Here is a 20,835-nt window from a genome sequence, read left to right as displayed (position 1 = left end):
AAATTAATCAGGCATGGTTAGATATTAGATCCAAATTCATCGTATTAACTTGGATTCAAATCCTTAAAGTAATTTCTGAGTATGCATTCAGATCCAATACAGATTTGTTAAGTTAGATTATGGATCAGATTCATATATTAGGTCATATCTAATTCAAATGCAGACCAAAATTGATCTGACTGCATTTTTTACATGTAAAGAGATTGTTTTTAATTTTGCTTATGGGATCTGAATATGGATCCGGATTCATTGTTTGTATTTCGGATTCGGATCGGATTTGACATAATCCAGACCGTATTTGATCCATTTCAACCCGACACTCCGTGCTTCGCTGGAGCTACAAGCTCAAAAGACATTCTCTCTCTCGTCATCAGAAAACTCGATGAACCCCGTTTTCCGTATCTCTCCTCTTTCATTTCTTCCTTGCCTCTGCTTCAATTCCATGAATTCAGGGAGAAGAAACTCAATATGGCATAAATGAGACACGAAAAGGTAACGCGTTCCCCCTTGCCTTTATTGGAGTTTCATTTTTTATGTAATTTAAGAATTGGGTTTTTCATTTTGGACCTTGGTTAATTGAATTATCTTGTACCCACTTGCGAAAAATCTAATTTTCAAGGTGGTCGGACATCCCGAATTTTGGAACTCTAAAAATTTGTAACTGGGGACTTTTGGTTTTCTTTTGGTCATCATCAGAATGGAACGTAAGCTCAATAATTCGGCCATTTGGTGATTTGGGTTTACGGGAAAATGAGTTTGTTGTGGCCGATTGAGGAATGATATGCTCTAGATGATGAGAAATCTTGAATTAGGCCCTAATTTGTTGATGGGTAGGAAATTTTTGGGGCTTAGGCTGTCTTAAAATGTAATACCTAATTTGATTCATTAGGTTTTGTTGGCTAAGTTCTACAATGATTACTTTTGTTTTTTTTTCTTGCTGAAAAAAGTGCTTGTTTTGTTTTTTTTTAAACTTTATTTGTTTTGGGAGTTTTAGGGATCTGAGGCAACTTTTCAATTTTGGAACCTAGTTCTGCAATTTTATATTATAGAAGATTTTTCTAATCTTGTTTTCTTTTTGCTAATCAACTTGGGGTTAGGCAATCAATTCAAAAGAAAAAATGGAATTTAGATTCATGTACCTTATGAGTCGTAGAGTTGTACTTCCAAATCTAATGTGCTTTTGACCTAATTAATAATGCAAACAATCTAGGTATGGAAATACACTTCTTATAAACCAAATGTATCTGAAGCTGTTAAGACCAAAAGCTTAATCATGAATTTCCATGGAACTGTTAACAATTTAATAATAACCATACTTGAAGGCTGAACACATCTTGGTACATCTTCCAACATTTTATCTTGCTTATGGAACCTATGTTCCAATACTCCATGAAAAGGATGAAGCTTTTGACTTTGATCCAGCCAGTTCATGATAAAATCCGGTTGTTTATAGACAAATTTATATGTGCTAGGCATTTCTTTTTCAATTCTTAACAATATATTGCATAGTAGAAACTTTACTTGCTGCAACTACCAAATTTATGATAAACATGATTCTGTTCACAATATCTTAAATCTTTCTCAAACTGTCTCATTAGCGGACCCATGGACCAAGAAGTTTTTTTTTTCCTCCACTTGTCCAGCCTCACATCTAACTACACACTTGGACTTCTCCATCTATACCTTTCTAAGCATGACTAGAAACAAAAAAGTGGCAAGGACATGATGTCCATTTAGTGTTTAATGCATCATTTGCTGCACTTTCTGATTTTGGATGCAGCTCTGAGATAATGTAAGGGAAACAAAATAAGCTATACTTGATCCTTCTGTCATCAATAACTGACATGATTCTTTGAATAAAAACTTGCATTACGGTTATGGTGGATCTGGTTCCAGTTAGGGCATTTATATGAATCTCATTAGTTACATCACATTCTCTCTTTATTTAATGAACTTTCTCTTAGAGCTGTAAAATGTTGCTTTTTGGGATTTCCAAATGGACAAAAAGGCTATAAATATTATGATCCTGTTAAATGAAGACTTTGGATATCTATGAATGTTATTTTTCATGAGGACACACCTTACTTCAATCTTATAAAAATAAGGATGGAGATGAGATTGATTTTCTTTCTTGGTGTCATTTCCTGAGAAGGAGGGAGTTGATAAGCATGTTGAGGTTCAATGGGAGCAAGTTCATACTAGAGAGAATAGGTTTGAATAAACCTACTCTAAAAGACATAAAAATAATATTGAGGTACCATTCTTAGGTAAAATAGAATTAGAAGAGATGGAAAATTTAGAGGCTAATTCTGATCCCCTTCCTCTTTAGATTGAGCCAGAGCACACAAGTTTGGAGTCATCCTCTTCTTTATCTTCATCTTCCTCTTCTCCTCCCTAGGTGCATTGAAAGCTCTAGAGTATTTAATCCTCCTAGTTTTGTATGTTATGAATCTTTTTTCTCCTAAGTATTATGCATTCTTAGGCTTGATCCATTCTTATGTTAAACCCAGTTCTTATGCAGAAGCAACTTCTAAATGAGAGTGACAACAACCTATGGTAGAAGAGTTAAATGCACTGGAGAGGATGCTTGCATGAGATCTTGTTTTTTTTTTTTGTATAAGTGGGTCTATAAGATAAAGACCAAATTAGATGGGTCAATTGAGAGTTACAAGGAAATGTTGGTGGCAAAGGGTCATTTGGATTTGACTTTGTTGAGACATTTTCTCCAGTAGCACATATAACTACCATAAGGACTTTTGTTAATTATGGTGGCCATAAGACAATATAACTTGTGGCAATTGGATGTGAAGAATGCTTTCTTAAGTGATGGTTTGGATGAGGCGGTATACTTGGAGTTACCTTAAGGTTATATGATTCAAAGGGCAATGTGTGTAGGTTGAGGAGTGCCTTATATGGGCTTAAGCAGGCACCAAGAGCATTGTTTGAGAAGTTTAGCACAATCATTAAGTCTCTTGGGTTTGAGTAGAGCTTTTGTGATCCATCCTTGTTTGTATCATCCTTCTTATAGAGAAAAGTATATATTGTTTTTATATGTGAATGATATGATCATTACAAGTGATGTTTTGCAAAATGTAGAGGATACTAAACAACGATTGACAAGTATTTTTGAGATGAAAGACCTGAAAATTTTGAAATGCTTTCTTGGTTTGGAAGTTGCATACTAAAAAAGAGCGCTCTATTTGTTACAACACAAGTATGCAACTGATTTGGTTGTGAAGATAAGACTTTTGATAACTCTAAGAAGGTTGTGTCTCTCATGGAAGCAAATACAAAGCTAATGGCAACGGATGGTGTTGAAATAGAGGATCTAGTAATGTATAAATAACTTGTTGGGAGGTTGATATATTTGACTATATCTAGGCCAGATATTACCTATGTTGTTCATGTGGGTAGTCACAGATCTTTGGGCCATTTGTAATGCAGATTTTGGAGGGGTTATTGGAAGCTCTAGATTGTCTCTCTACCATGGGGTTTTGTGTCTTTATTGGAAGCTCCCTGATTTCATGAAAGAGCAAAAAGCAACAAAGAGCTACCTTATCCACAGCTGAGTCAAGAGTATAGTGCTATGACACAAGTTATAGTTGAGATTATCTAGATAAGGTGGTGGTTGGGTGAGCTAGGGGTGTCTATACATGGAAGGACCTCCTTGTATTGTGACAACATGAGCATTATTCATATTGCAAAAAATCTAGAATTCCATAAAAGAACAAAGCATGTTGATATAGATTACCACTTTATGAAGAGTGCATATGAAGGTGAGGTTATTTCCTTGGAGCATGTGAATTCTAAAGATCAAATTGCGGATGTATTCACCAAGGGTCTTGCACCTATGCATTTTAAGACGTTCCTCTCCAAACTTGGGATGACTCCTCTTGCAACATCTCAAGTTTGAGTGATGTAATACATGTATTATTTGTTCGTATGCTGTCATTCTTTTTCTTGTACATTTTATTATTTATAGGGGTATTCTTGTACTTTTCTATTCTTTGTTGTAAGGTGAACAAATTTTGTCCATTTGTGAAGGGTAGGGGATTTGGCTCCCATATATTGTTGTAACCCTTTCTTGTTGATAGCTAATGAAGTTTCCTCTAAGTTTCTTGTCTCTTTGTTCTCCCTTCTTCTCTCTATAGCTTTGTTAAGAGAGAAAGAGAGAGATGGCTCACTATTATCACCAGAAATCCCTCACAACTCGCTGGAAAAGGATTAATCATTTGTAACTGTCATGGTAACACAGACTTTCGCCTCATTGGATATCACTAAAAAACTGCTTGTCACTAGGTGGATAGCATAGTTTAGCGTAATCGATTAAGAGTTGTGCAGCTTTTTTGTCTTTTTTTTTTTGGTAAAAGGACAAAATTATGTTCGGATATGATTTTACAATGTCGAATATGGTTGAACATGGATGACTGTATCCAGGGTGAGTCACACAGTATCCCATGTCGGATCGTGTTACATGGGAAATGCCGTGCATTTGTCTTGTCCCTGTGACATGTACTAGGACCCTAGTGTGGTGCTATCGCCAGTTTTGGCCAATATGATCTCTCTCGATAACTCCAGCAATTCCCATGACTTTTACAGATAGCTCTATGCAAGTCACAGCCACTGCTTAACGATTAATGATTACCTGGGTATATCAGTCTTCAAATGCCTAAACTAATTCATCTTCTCCATTTTTTCCTTGGTGTTTCACTAGTGAAATGTCAAATCGCATAAAAAGCATGGGATAAATGTGGAGTTTATAAAAAAAGATTAAGAAAAGAATAACTTTATAATTGGTTGCCAAAGGAAAAACTCTATAAAATAAATGAATTATATAGCTTAATAAGATTTGTTGTTCTTTGCTCATTCCTATTTCCTTCTTATTTATTGCAAGGTTCTCTTTTCTTTTTTTCTTCCAAAGTCTGTTTCCTATAAGCAAAAATTATCAGCTTCCGAGTCCCATAGAAAGGCTCTTTGCTATGGCATGGTTTTTTCTCCACAGTTTGGAATATTTTTTTTTTAAACACGATGTAATCTGTCTTTCCTTAGCCACTTGACTGTTTTCATGACTTTGAGTTTGTTGTTTGGATTATCTTGTTAGCGCTTTTTCTTATGTTGATGTATAGCAGTTTGACTTTAGGAGTGGACCCAGGGATGGGGCATCCATTATCGGATCCAAATTTCCAAGAGTTGGATATGATGCTGACTGGATCATGACTGAGTAAAATAATACCAGTGAAACCACCTTTTCCCTTAAGTTTGTGTTATCAGAATTTGGCCATGTTGAATGTTAGGACCTGAATTAGTGTTTAAAAGGTCAAAACCAAGAGTAAACAAGATTATTATCTTACCATTATGCTTCATTTTCTCAGGAAAAGAAAAATTAACATTATGCTCCAGAACTCATAACCAAATTATGTGAAATGAAATGGTGGTCTTCCACAAACGCACTTGAATCCACCAAAAGAGTGTCTATAATGACACTTCAAGCAAACCCATAAAAAGGTATAAAAGGAAGAACACAACAAAGAAATAATAAATCTTTATTAATAATGAAAATGCTTAAGAAGCATTGAAGTACTTACAATGGAGGGGTTCACCCCTATTTATACAAAGAGAATGGGGTTGGGAGAGCTCTCCCAAAGGAGTCGATAGACTCTAGTCCAACGGCTAGACTCTTAGTCTAGTTCTAAATAGAACTTACTAAGTTGCATATCTAGTTTAATGTGAACTAGATATGAAAAGGAGAAAAATAAATTAAAGAAAAATAAAAACATAAAAAAATATAATAATAATATTGTATTATATTATTATATATATATATGTTATATTACACTTTACATTTTAACACTCCCCCTCAAACTTACGGTACAATGAGCGAAAGTTTGTCTAAGAGAAAGTGAAATCTGGGAGCAGCGAGAGGCTTGGCGAAGAAGTAGATCAATGGTTTCATGTAGATATTCCTCTCTAACGTAGTGACAGTCCATTTCAATATGTTTGGTGTGTTCGTGAAATGTTCGGTTGTTTGCAATTGTAGATCGCACTCTTGTTGTCACAACACATATGTGAAGCTTATGTTGCTTCAACTTCCATGTCGGCAAGCAGACGTCTGAGCCAAACTACTTTCATGGTCGTGATTGCCATGGCTCGGTATTCAGCTTCTGTACATGAGAGGGAGACTTTCTGCTGCTTTTTGCATCTCCACGGGATTAATGATTCACGTAGAAAAGCACAAAAGCCAGTAGTTAAGTGTCTGTTATTGGGATCACCTCCCCAATCAGCATTAGTATATGCAATTAGATCTAGTGATAAGGTAGAAGACAAAAAAAGTCCTCGTGAAGGAGAAGACTTAATATATCTAACAATACGCAAAAAAACTCCCATATGAACTGTGGTGTTGTGTCTACAATGTGTGCTATGTCTGGTCTTGTAATGAAAAGATAGGAAAGTGCTCTGATAAGCTGTCTGTAAGGAGTAGGATCCTCAAGCGGTTATCCTTCATCAATTCTCATCTTAACGTTAACAACTTCTGGAGTATCAACTTTCTTATCATCTGTAATTTCAGACCTAAAAACAATATCAAAATCAAACTTAGATTGAGACATTAAATACCCACGAGGGGAATAAGCAACTTCAATTCCTAAAAAATGTCTTAATAAACCTAAATCAGTCATTTCAAAATGAGTTTTAAGAAGTTTTTTGATATTTTAAACTCTCTATTTATCGCCTCCGGTGATAATCATGTCATCCACGTAGAGAAGAAGCACTATAATTCCTGTATCAGAATTTTTAATAAACAAAACAATGTCATTCAAACAGGATTAAAAACCAATATTAAGCATAACCTAACTAAATATGTCATACCAAGCTTTTCGTGCTTGTTTAATACCATAAAGAGCCTTTTCTAAACCACGAACTTTACCCTTGAGAATACTAATATCAGGTGAGGCTTCCATGAACACTTCTTCAACTAACTTACTATTTAGAAATGCATTTTTGACATCCATCTGAAATATGGGTCATTTTTTAATGGAAGTTAAGGCAATTAAGGTTCTAACAATGGTCATACGAGCAACTGGGGCAAAGGTTTGTTCATAATCGATGCTATATTCTTGGGCATAACATTTGGCCATCAATCAGGCTTTATATCTATCAAGAGTTCCATTACTCTTGGTTTTAATTTTGTAGACCCATCGACAACCTATAGGTTTCTTACCTAGAGGAAAATCTTGAATAGTCTAAGTAGAAGCCTTTTCAAGTGCATCTAACTTAGTTTTCATGGCTTCTACCCATTCTACACGATTTTTGGCTTGAGAGTACGATGATGGTTCCTGATATGAGTGTATTAATGCAATAACTGCCCTATATGTTGGTGAAAATGAATCATATGACAAAATTTTTAGGAAGCCTCGAAACTCAGGATGACCTTCTGGTGGATACTTCGAAATATTTTTCTAGTGCACATGGAAGATTTGACTGTCTTCGTCTAGAATATTGTAAAGTAACATCCCTATGGTCTTGTTCTTCATTATTGTCATTGTGCTCGAGATCAATAGTACTTTGATTATTGTCAAAGTCACATTCAATATCACAGTCGACGGGTTTTGAGGTCAAATCTATTAGGAAGGAATATTCAGTGTCTTCCTTAGGTTTTTCAAAATCAAAGAAGCTTTCCTTTTCAAGAAAATATACATTTCTTGATACATATAGTTTTTCATTTTGAAAATCAAAGCATCTATAGCCTCTTTGATTATCAGCATATCCTAAAAAGGCACAGAGAATCGCACGGGTAGAGAGTTTGACATTTTTTTAGTGAAAACAAAACATTTGCATCCAAACACTCTCAATCTAGAGTAATCCGAAGAAAGATTCACTAGTTTTTCAATTGGAGTTATATTTTTCAAGGAAGAAGATAGCATTCGATTAATAAGATAAGTAGCAATTAAGGTCGCTTCTGCCCAAAATTCCTTTGGAACATGATTAGCTATTAATAAAGTCCTAGTTATTTCCATAATATAACGATGTTTACGTTCGGCCAGTCCATTTTGCTGCGGTGTGTATGGACAAGACCTTTGATGCATAATGCCATGTAAACTTAGATAGTTTTTGAATTCTTGGGACATAAATTCTCTCCCTGAATCTGTGCGAAAAATTGATATATCATTTTGAAAATTGTTTTTAACCATGTTATGAAATGTTTAAAAGTACGAAAAGACTTCCGATTTATGTTTGAGGAAGTAAATCCAAGTATGTCAAGAAAAATCATCAACGAAAATGACATAATATGCAAATCTACCTTTCAAAATAATTGATGCAGAACCCCAAACATCCGAATGTACTAATTCAAGTGGTCTGGAAGAAACAAAGGTTCTATCAGAAAATGATAATCTTTTCATTTTGCCAAGAATATAATCTTTACAAGTAAAGTTTTAGAATTACAAAATTTTTCAAGATCAGGAAAATGTTGGATTTTGGCCATATGAGGATGACCGTCTTTTATGCCACAAATCCAACTCTATTTTTCGAATGTTATAACAGAAAGCATTCTTAGGCAATTCCAAAAAAACAATGTAATAGAGTCTTCCTTCTCTATGGCCTTCCCCACTCAGCTTTCCTGATTGGTGATCTTGTACCCAACAACTATGAGAAGAAAATGAGATATTACATCCATAATCAGATATTTGAGAAACAAATAAAATATTTAAATTTAGTTTAGGAATATATCTCACTTCTGAAATAAAAAATTTCTTAGTTTTATGGACTTTTTCAAAATTTCATATTCTTTCTATTTCAAGAAAGGTTTTATAAGCTGTAAAAACTTTTGACACACTTGACTTATTTTTGAAACATTCGAATAGACTATTATCATTTGGGGTCATATGAAAAGAAGCACCAGAGTCAAGAAGCCAAGGAAAGTTACTTGGATCGAAAAATGATGAAACAACTGCTCCAGTTGAGGCTTCAGATGAAGAGGAAGCCTCTTTGATAAGAGGTTGAAGAATCTTTATTAATTGAGCCATAAAAACCGGTACATATTGATCTTTGGGATTCGATCCAACAGTCACAACTCTTTTTTTCCTTAGCTCTCTAAGTTTAGGACACTGAGGGCTATAGTGTCCTGGTTCATGACAATGGTGGCAAATAACTTTTCTCTTATCAAAGTTACTATTTTGTCTATTGAAATGAGGTGGCCTGTAAGAACGTACATGGTTACCCGGTTTAGACATAGCTAGAACGAAATCATCTTCTGGTTTTGTCGTATTCTTTTTAATTCTATTTTCCTCCATAGTTAGTTTCTCTATAGTATCAACGATAGAGAAAACTTTTTCTCGATGAAGAAGAGCCGATTTAGTCGACTCAAATTCTAGTCTTAAATCGTTTACAAATTGATAAAAATGCTCCATATCAAGTTTTTTTTACGGAGCTCAATGTTTTCGGGACAATATCATTTTGGCTCTAAAAGAGCCAATTCTTTCCAAAGTTCGGACAACTTATTGTAATATTCTTGAATGGTTTTATCCTTTTGAGTCATAGTCTGAACTTTGTCTTGTAAATTGCACACATGTACAATATCTTTAAGGGAATACATATTTTTAAGGTATTCCCAAGCTTTATCGGCATGTTCGAACTTAGCAAGACTAGAGTATTTTTTAATGTCTACGTTATTAATTAGCCATGACATAATTTTTGCATGCCCTATCCTTCACTCATTCCATTTCTTTTCATAAGTGGTTAACGTCGCTCTTCTCCTCTTCCGTTAGAGAAACTTCTTTATCACCTTCTACTTTGGTAAGAGATAGTCTAGGTTCCGAATCGGAACCATTCACTATACCCCATAACCTTTTTCCCCAAATGTGATACTTCATAATTGAAGCCCACATTACATAATTAGCATAATTTAGCTTCATGGGTACGATGGTGATCTTATCATTGTTATCCATCTTTACAAGGGTGAAAAAGAAATAGATGAGAGAAGAGAGAAAGAGAAAAGAAGAGATAGGAATATAAGAGAGAGGAAGAATGATACAAATTTGTAGCAAAAGATTCTTCAATGGCCTCCTTTCTTTAAACAAATCTTTTTGAGCCAAGAACAAGGTGATGAAACACTTTTTGCAAGTGAGGCAAGGAAAACAAGGCAGAAGCTCTTCAAGATCTAAAGTTTCCACGGCTCTGATACCATGAAATGAAATGGTGGTCTTCTACAAACGCACTTGAATCCACCAAAAGTGCGTCTATAATGATACTTCAAGCAAACCCATAAAAGGGTATAAAAGGAAGAACACAACATAGAAATAATAAATCTTTATTAATAATGAAAATGCTTAAGAGGCATTGAAGTACTTACAATGGAGGGATTCACCCCTGTTTATACAAAGAGAATGAGGTCAAAAGAGTCGTTGGACTCTAAACTCTTAGTCAAGTTATAAATAGAACTTGACTAGAGAAAAATAAATTAAAGAAAAATAAAAACATAATAAAAGTATATATAATAATAATATTATATATATATGTTACATTACACTTTACATTTTAACATTATGCTTACTAGATGGGTCCATATTATTAGCATTAGGTTGGGGTCGGATCTGAATCTTGACTCAGATCCAAATCACATCTAATGTGGTCTAATATGTTTATTCTATAAATTATGTCTTATTTCTTAAATGCCCTTCAGTAATATGCCTTTGTATTTTATGTAGTTGAGGGTATTTTAGTCATGATGTAATTTCAATTGTAAAGTAAATATAAAATCATATTGATAGACCCAATTTTCCTATATTGGGAGTTGTGCAGCCCAAACCCTATCATTATCTTGTCTCTATGGAAGGAATTCATTCAGTAACCCTAAATCTAACATGGTATCAGAGCATTGATCCAGAGCAGGGCTGAAAAATCTTGGTGAACTTCAGGATCTGATCTCTCTTTCCTTCAGGTAGTAGTTGATTCTTCTAATCTTCTTCTTTCTTCTCTTTTCTTCATTCATCCTCAAATCTATGTTTCTTTTCTTGCTATTCCTTTCTCAAATATGCTTTTCTTATTGTTTCTTCATTCTTCTTCAAATCTGCGTTCCTTTCTCTTGTTATTTCTTTCTTAAATCAAATCTGCATATTATTTGATTTTTCCTTTCTTGAACTCGGGTTTGAAGTTTATTCCATAGACCCTCGTTGAATCATATTTGAGTCACGATTTTCGTCTCCCTCCCTATTCTATTCCTTATCAAATCTGATCCATCGGACCTGAGAATCAGATTGACGTCATTCTAAATCCCACATTTTTTTTTAATTTGTGATAATCGTGAAAATTCAATTCAAAGTTGATCATGATATGTGGACTTGCTAAAAATTTTATTTGTGGCAACTACCTTTGATTGTTAAGTTCATGTTCTGTTTTGCAAAAAAACAAGACATGATAGATTATTGCTTCTTGTTATTGTCGATTTCATGTATTCCCTTTGTCGGGTGATACTGTTTCTTATTGCTCATTGGCTGCCTCATTCAACCTTCTTGTATCGTCCACTCGTTCATTCTTTGTGGATTCAAGTTCTTCTCCAGGATCCATCTCTGTCAATTTCCTCAGTCAATTGATTTTTGAAAAATTAAATAATTTCAACTATCTTACCTAGAAAAGACAAATTGTTCATTTTATTAAGAGTCAGGATCTTGCTGGTCACCTAGATGGATCAGTAGCAACGAAGGCTGTTCGTAATCCAGATTTCATCAATTGGATGAAAAATGATCAAGCCTTGGTGACCTATATTACTTTCACCTTATTATAGAAGGTATTGGTGGGAATACCAGATGATTGCACCGCCATGATGTTATGGAATACATTGCAACAAACTTACTCTCAAATTTCAGAGGCCAATATTATTTATCTGAAAAGAGAATTCCAGATGTTGAAAAATGAAGCATCCATGTCTATTACGGAGTATTTCAATAAAATTAAGTCCACAGATCAATTAGCATTAATTGGATGCCAAATATCTGAGAAAGACAAAATTCAGCAAGCTCTAGTTGGTTTGGGATCAGTGTTTCATATGTTGTCCACAACTCTACAATATACCGAGACTGTTTCTAATTTTGATGATTTAAAGGCCGAACTCATTAGCTATGAAATGTTATTAAAGAGGATGTCAGATACAGAAAAGGCTCAAGTTGATTCACATGATGTACTGTTTATGAGATCACTTTCAGGCCGTGGGCGTGGAGGAGGACGTGGTAGAGTCAAAGGTTACAATCAGGAAGGACGAGAAATTCTTTCTACTCCTAATATTTCCTATTTAGGAATAAGAGGTGTTTCTAATAACAACATTCCAACATGCTATATTTTCAAAAGGAATGGCCATATAAAAGCAAAATGTTGGTTCAAGGATGATCCGAGATATAATCTTGAAGCTAGAGGTAAAGCCTTTGCTTAGAGATCAAGGGCAGAACAAGGGGCAAAATGGCCCTGACAAGGAAATTTTGTTGGCTGCACTTTCTAGACTCAGCTTCAAACAAAATGATCAAGGTGTTTGTTATGTTGATTCAGGAGTTGTCAGTCATGTCACAGGTAGATTCTCTGAACTAATTCCTTATTTTGGTAAAAATAATATTGTTACTGGAGATGGTAGTTGTCACTCTATCACACATTCTAGAGATATCCTCATTCCTTTGTCTAAATCTCATCCCATCCAGTTGTCTGATGTATTGTGTTGTTCCAATATTAAAAAAAATTATAGTTTTTGTTTCTAAATTTGTCGATGATACCAATTCATACATTGAATTTACTCCATCTTGTGTATGTCAAGGATCTTCAAACAAGGAAGACGTTCATTGAAGGATAAAGATGTTGCAACATGTATATCTTTAGAGAAAATCCCTTGATTGATCGGGCTACATTGGATAGTCATTCGAAGCTTAAGTCCTCTGCATGTGTCTTCAGTATTTCAAAGTCCAGTCAGTCAAATGTTTGTCATAGTAGGTTAGGTCATTGTGGTGAAGTCTTTATTGAAAGATTAGTTTAAGATAAATTGTTGCCCAAATATGTGTTGGGTGAAGAGTCTGGTGATAGTATGTGTCCTAGTTGTCAAGTTTGTAAGACTCGTGTTTTGCCATTCAATTCATATAATAAGAGGGCTTTGAGACCTTTTGACATTATTCATTCTGATGTATGAGGACCATCTTCACTTTTCTTCTCTTCTGGTAGTAAATATTATGTTTTGTTTATTGATGACTACTGTCGTTACTCTTAGATATTTTTCTTGAACCACAAATCTGAAGTTATTGGTGTGCTTAAAAACTTTTGTGTTTATGTTCGTACTCAATTTTTCTTGAATGTTCTAAATTTTTAGTGTGATGGTGATGGTGATGGTGACTACTCTTCAAAGGAATTTATTGAATTTTTATAAAATAATGGAATTAGTCGAAGAATTTCCCGTAAACACCTCAACAAAATGACATTGCTGAAAGGAATCATCACCATATTGTAGAGAGTGCGATGGCCATGATTCATGAAAGTAAAATTCCTATAAAACTATGGACCAAGGGATTTCATACAGCTACTTATATTATAAACCGATTGCCAATGAAGTTTTTGCAAATTAATTCTCCTTACTTTATGCTATTCGGTAATCATCAAAATTATATTGAGTTAAGAGTGTTTGGTTGTGTATGTTATGTTCACGTGGACCGTCAGCTGAGAGATAAATTTTAGGATAAGGCTCACGTTTGTCGTTTTGTTAGATATGTTGATAATTACAAAGGTTATAGGTGATATGATCCCAAGTTAGGAAAATTTAAAATATCTAGGAATGTAGTATTTGACGAGTGAAATTTTTCTAATGGTTAGTGCAATCATCATATTTTGCATAACAGGAATAACGTTGAAGTATATCTCTCTTGGCTAGATGATAGCTTATTTTAAGCAATGAACAATAGAGTACAACAACCAAATCATGAATCTGATCAAGCATATGATGCTTAAGAAGATTCTCCTGCTCAATCCAGTTACAACATAGAAATTAGTTCAGGCAATGAAGAGACCATATCAGGTACATTCAAAGAAGGATGTGTTTACACTTGACACAATCAAAGCCACCCGCAGTCGGTCCTGCAAGACCAACAACAATCGTCAAATAAAGCGAGTAAACTTGAGTCAATAAGAAGATCAAGTAGGGTGAGACATCCGATCGAAGGATGAGTAAGTTATGAAAATTTCAGCATTGACTTTCAGCTCAGATTAGGAAACAACAGGAACCCAAAACATTTCATCATGCAATGCATAGGTGGCTAAAACTTAAAAGCCATGAATGAAGAAATGCAAGCCTTACATGAGTGTCAGACTTGGGAGATAGTGAAAAGACTGCTTGATAAAAAGGTAGTTGGCTCGAAATGGGTGTATAAAATAAAATACAAACCTAATGGCACCATCGAGAGATACAAAGCTTGGTTAGTAGCAAAAGGATTCACCCAGGAGTATGGGCATGATTATGATGAAACCTTCAGTCCTGATGTTAAAATAGGCACTATTCAGATTATTCTTTCTCTAGCAGTTAATCATAGATGGAAGTTAAGTCAATTTGATATAAAAAATGCATTTTTACATGGGCAATTTAAGGAAAAAGTTTATATGGAGTAGCCACCGGGGTATAGTGAGGATGATCCAAAGGCTTATGTTTGCAAGTTAAAGAAAGTCATTTATGGGTTTAAGCAAGTTTTGAGATCTTGGTTTGAGAGTTTCTCTATTTCAATTTTGTTATCATTGCAAAATTTTACTTTTGCAAGTCAAACTGACCTTCGAAAAATATTTTAAAAATAACTCGCCTCCGTTTTAAAATGCAGGATATTTCCGAAGAATGAGACTCGTCTGTCGGTACGAGGTTCAACCGTTTCTGGCACCATAACCAGGGATAATCGAACCAAGGATCAATCTGGTGCTTTGCTTTGCTCAACTTGTCTAAATCGATGTTTTATTCTTAAATGCACGAAGAATCAGACATGCGATATGAATTTCAGAAAATACAGATTGAAAACATGATGTTTGGTTCAAATGTTGGAGAATACTTGAAAAAATGAACACTTTGAAAATCGTGAATCACATTGAAAAACATTTCTGAAGAAAGGAAAATCGATTTCTGAAGAAAAAGAGGTGTTTTTGAGAAAATCAAATTCTAGAGAAAGGCTTAGAGAAAAACGATTTTTTTGTTGAGATTGAATTGGAGAACATCAAAATGTATGGGTGTGTAACCCTGCGAAAAACTATTCATGATGCAATCTAACCTAGATGATGCATGATTTGGAAAAATATTTTCTGAAGAATTTGAGGAAAATCTTTGATAAAAGAATTTTATGCCTTATAGAATTTAGATGAAATACATTATCTGCATATCCCTGACTATGGCCACGAATACATATTAAATATATCTCATTTGATTTTTAAAGGGAAAAATATTTGAAAAAACTTTGAAATATGTAATGATTTCTAAAAATGCCTAAGAGTGTATGCCATTTGTGGCTTAGAAAAAGATGAGAAATCTGAGTTTTGTGCGTATCCTGACTATGACCACAAATACGAAACCCATCGAGTTTATCAACTCCTTAGAAGCTAGTGTACGTGCCTTTCGTGTAGACCATGGTGAGTTTTAATATGCATGAATCATCATCCATCACTCATTGACATTTATATAAAGAAATAAACTATATGCAATGCAGCTTAAGCTAAGCGGGAAATTAAATTCTTATTCCAAAGTTTTTATAATTTATATCAATATTAAATTGAAAAAGAGAAAAGGAAAATAAAATAAAGAAAATAGTCTTGAATGTCCCTGCAAAACTAGCAATTAGCAAACTTGTTAGTGAAAATATGTCGGCTTATGCCCCTGAAAACAAGACTATGGCCTTGAAATCAGGGTTTTAGAAAAGATTTTTGTAAAACTTTCGATTTAAGGATCAAACAGATTCAAATCAGCACCAAATCGGGTATGAAGCACCCTGTCATGATAAACATGATCAAACCCTAAAAATATGAAACTTTAAAAAAAAAATCGAAATATCATGAAAATTACAATTTTTGCCTGTGTTTTATTTGAACCGGGACTCCCCGGGCACCCTGTTTTTGTTATTTAACTAAATAAACCACCAAATAAATTCCAAAATATGTAAAAATTAACATGGATACTTCTAATAACCCTAAAATTAAAATAGAATTGAAAGATAGAATTTTTGGTATTATTTTGATAAGAAAATTAAATAAAAACATGAATACGCAATTTTGCCCGCGGGCACGTACCTGTCACAGTGTCAGACCCGAATCGGGTATCAAACAACCATAGAAATTTATAAAAATTACAGAGAGATACTAAACAGATAAACAAAATTTTTCTTTTTACGGAACGGAAAAATCATCTTCGGTTAGGTAGATATCGTTCTGGCAATATATGCTTGATTCCGGCTTATACGTAACGAGTTGAAATAAACACATCCGGTTTCGGGTACTGGGAAATATATTAAACTGTACTAAAAAATTATAAAATTTTAGAAGATGACAGTAAACACATAGATGAAGATACTCCTTTTTACGGATCATCGATCGGAACTCCGGTTAGGGAGATACGATCTGCACAAGTTGATCTAGGGTTTAAACAAGGCATAGCGGGCTCTTTAAAACAGGTTTTGATTTTTGACAAAGGAAAAATAGCAAACAAATATATAAAAATCTGAAAAATTTACAAGAAATACTAGACAGGACAATGAACACACTGCAACTTACGGTTCGTCGATCGAATCTGTGATGAGGGAAATATTGCCTCGGTAAGCCGTTCTCGAATCCACATAGTATTTTCACGGTTCAAAAAGCATAGTTCTTTTTTTGATTTTTTTAATAGGGTTACAAAACCCAAAATAATCCAATTTTTTACAGGAAATCACTGACATAGGCACGATTTAACACAAAAAAAAAATCATATTTTTTGACAGAAAATTGAACATAAAATAATGTGGTTCCTGCGTGCTCGTGATCGAGATTTACAGAATATCGATAAAACATAAATAACCTAATCGAAACATGAAAAATAATAAAGAAAAAGCAATAAATAGTATAACGAATTTGGATTTGATGCTTGAACACATAAAATAAGCATTAATATGCTGAAATAAAATAAAAAAAATCAGGGAAAACATGGTTGGGATTTGATATAGCCATTAAAAGAGGGATTCAACCATCGAACGGTCGAATCTCATCTTTTCTTTGGCATAAACATAAAAAATATTAATCTAATCTATTCTCATGGATTAAAAACGTAAAATATATCATAGAACAGTATTAGATCAAGTTCTTGAATCAGCTTCATGATTCTTGAATGCAAAGCATGCTTGAATTCAATGCAAGAGGGGCGACAATGGCTAAAATATTCAAAATAAGTAATAAAATTAGTAAAAAAAGTATGAAATAAAATAAATAAAACTCACATTGGGGCTGCTGCAATGAAGGAAGGCTACTGAAGGAGAGGATCACGAATTTTTGAGAGGGAGAGAGGGTGAGAAAGCATGGGCTGAACCCCCTTTAGGTGCCCCTATTTATAGTTTTTTCATAGTTGCTTAATTAGGGTTAATTAGGAGCATTTGATTTTTTTAAAACTCTTTTCAACTGATCTAATTAAGGTGGACGACTTACTTGAAGAATCCTAATCTATTCCAACACTAATTAGTTAATTGAGTCCTAATTAAACCTTAAAACCAATCTAAATGTGGCGCCAACTCCTGTGGGCCCACATTTGGTTTTTAAAAGCTTAAATTTAAAAGGTAAAAATGAGGTTTGAAAACACTAAAATAAAATAAAGTTTTAAAATCAATTTGGATTTTTTCAAACTCTTAACCTAATTAGGACACTAACTAACCCAAACACTCTTAAATGTGGCGCCACTTAGAGTGGGCCCTAGTTGGTTTTTCAGAAAATGATTTTAAAACTTTAAAAACAGAGGGGTTAAAATGAATTTTCTCAAAAACTTTAAAATGACACCTAAACTAACTAATATATTTTTTGTATTTTAAAATATGGAAGATGTAAAATGAAATGAAATTGAAAATTAGGGTTTTGCACCCCTGTAGGGTGGGCCCCGCTTGAAGAAAGTTGAAAGTTGATTTGAAAATCAAGTTTTTAAAATAAAGGGTTTTAAGAAAGAGTTTTTGAAGGAAAGTTTGAAAATAAAGCCAAAGTTCTAAATCAACTAGAGTCCTAAATGGATTGAAACTCTTTCAGATATGGTGCCAATTGTGTGGGCCCCACCTCAAGGTTTTGAAAAAGTTGAAATAAAGGCCGAAAAGGGTTTTGAAATAGAGTTGAAATCATCGGATGAGAATCAGAAGTTTTGAAAATAGAGTCCTAGACTGACTGAAACTTTGGACTAGAGTCCTAAAGTTTTTAAACTCTTAAATTTTGGGTTTTTTGAAAGAAAACAAAGAGGTTTTGAAAGATCTTCTCAGAGATTAGTGAAAATGAACAAAATACGAGACCAAGGTCAGAGTCTTAATCAACTGAGACTCTGGAATAGAGTCTCAGAATTTTGAAACTCTTGAAACTGAATCTGTTTTCGAAAAACAAGTAAAATAAAAGTAAAAGGAGGAAATCACAGTAGTGTTTTGGACCGATTGAAACTCTAGGACAAAGTCCTAAAATTTTGAAACTCTAAAATAAAGTCCTGAAATTTGAAATTTGATTGTTCGAAAGATAGATAAAGAAGTTTTTGAAAGATTTTCTAAAAAAAATGAAGTCAGGGTTAGAGTCTTGATCCAACTCAAACTCTAGAACAAAGTCCTGATCCGACTAAAACTCTAAAATTTTGACTTCTTTTAAAAACAGGTAAAAATAGGGGTAAAAGATAGAGTCTTAATCTGACTGAAACTCTAGAATTTTGACTAATAATGGAAGATTTTGACAAATTTTGTTGAAAATAAGTAAAAATAGAGATGAAAGACAAAGTCCTAGTTCGACTGAAACTCTAAGATTTTTGTCTTTTTGAAAGTCAGATGGGAAGCTTTTTGAAAACAAGTGAAAAACATGAATAAAAGATGAAATCGGGATAGAGTCCTAATCCGACTGAAACTCTGTGATAGAGTCTTAGTTCGACTGAAACTCTGAGATTTTGGCCAAAATGAAAGAAATGGACGAGGGATAAGACTACTTCTGATTTAAAACAGAAATGAAATTTTGAAAGGTTTAAAAAGGTGAAAAGACAGAGTCCTGATCCGACTAGGACTCTGAAATTTGAACAATTTTGAGAAATGAAATGATCCAAAAGCGACACCACCTAGATGGGTCTCATATGAGAATTGAAATCAGTTAAAATTGAGTTTAAAATAAATCCAGATCGCTTTCTAAAGAAAATATTTTGAAATAAAGGAATATAAGATCCTGTGAGCTGATATCGATCTAAAACCCAGGTTTTGAAATTGATTTTAAAAGAAAAGTTTTAAAACTCGAATCTGGATTAAATATTTTGAAAAACAGGAGTGTTGGATCTCGATAATGAGATGCAATGCAATGAAATGTCATGAAAAATGATATGGAATGTTATTAAATGATATGAAATTTGATGCAAAAAGGCAAACCCTGGATAAGGGATTTGAAGTCCCGGATCCCTGGCAGAGATAAAGATTTGAACATTTTTGTTCGAAGGCAAAGATTGATGATTGAAATCAGACCAAAATAGATATTAAATCTTGATTGCAAGATGAAGTATTGAAATTTGATGAAAATTTTGGGTTTTAAATAGCCTTGGTTCAGATGATAACCAATTGGTCCTCTGAAGACTTCAGAGAGTGGACCTCAATGGCAGGAGGCAGGTGTTTGTGATTGAGGGTGAAAATTTGGGGTGTTTACAAATTCAAGGTTATGGTTTTACTCGGTCTCTATTAAATCATTAACTCTTCATTTACAAAGGTAGCAATCTTATTATTGTGTTACTAATTTATGTTGACTATATAATTGTTACCGATAGTTGTGATGAACATATTGAAGAAGTAAAAAGATTTTGAATAAAAAGTTTAAGATGAAAGATCTTGCTCTTTTGAGGTATTTTCTTGGGATAGAGGTAGATCGACAAGATGATTCTCTTATTCTAACTCAACATAAATACACTATGGTTTTCCTAAGTAAAACGGGCATGAAGGATTGCAAACTAGCTGCAACTCCAATTACTATTCATTAGAGATTGGGAGCAAATAAATGAGAATTATATCATGATCCCACATAATTTAGAAGCACAGTTGGAATGTTGAAATATCTTACATTTACTTGTCCAGGTGTTATTTTTGTTGTTAATCATGTGTCGCAAGTCATGCATCAACCTAGATTGTCACACATGGAGGGCGTAAAAAAAATTCTGAGATATTTGAAGGGGACTGTTGGAGATGGTTTGTTTTACAAAAAAAGAACACGTGAAGATATGATGATGATTATGACTTACTTAGATGCTGATTGGCCAGGAGATGCTGTTGAGAAGAGGTTTGTTTCTGGATATTGTATTTTTATTGAAAGAAATTTGGTCTCGTGGAGTAGTAGAAAATAGAAGGCTATTGCAAGGTCCACTATAGAGACAAAATATCGTTTCATGGTTGTTGTTACCACTGAAATGACTTGGATCAGACACATGCTGTATGATTTGGGAGAAGTTATTCCGAAGTCACTATTACTATGTGATAATCAAGGTGCTATCAAGATTTTCGTAAATCCCATCCAACATGAGAAGACGAAACATATTGAAATCGATGAACATTTTATTCGTCAGAAAGTGGAGGATCAAGAGATAGAGACCAAATATATCAGGACTGAAGAACAAGTTGCCGACTTATTCACAAA

General features: G+C 33.9%; 1 protein-coding gene across 1 annotated transcript in view; it reads left to right on the top strand.

Annotated features, from left to right (window-relative positions):
- Positions 1-380: 380 nt before the first annotated feature.
- Positions 381-20,835, top strand: part of LOC149813505 (uncharacterized) — a 32,869-nt gene continuing 12,414 nt past the window's right edge. The window contains exon 1 of the mRNA XM_089991484.1: positions 381-492. The gene's annotated coding sequence lies outside the window, so the exon portion shown is untranslated. The remainder of the gene's footprint in view (positions 493-20,835) is intronic.

This window comes from Nuphar pumila, chromosome 16, assembly GCF_984573655.1.
Source record: "Nuphar pumila chromosome 16, dmNupPumi1.hap1.1, whole genome shotgun sequence".
Classification (NCBI taxonomy): Eukaryota; Viridiplantae; Streptophyta; class Magnoliopsida; order Nymphaeales; family Nymphaeaceae; genus Nuphar; species Nuphar pumila.
Note: the sequence above shows the minus strand (reverse complement) of the source record. Positions and strands in the feature narration are given on the sequence as shown.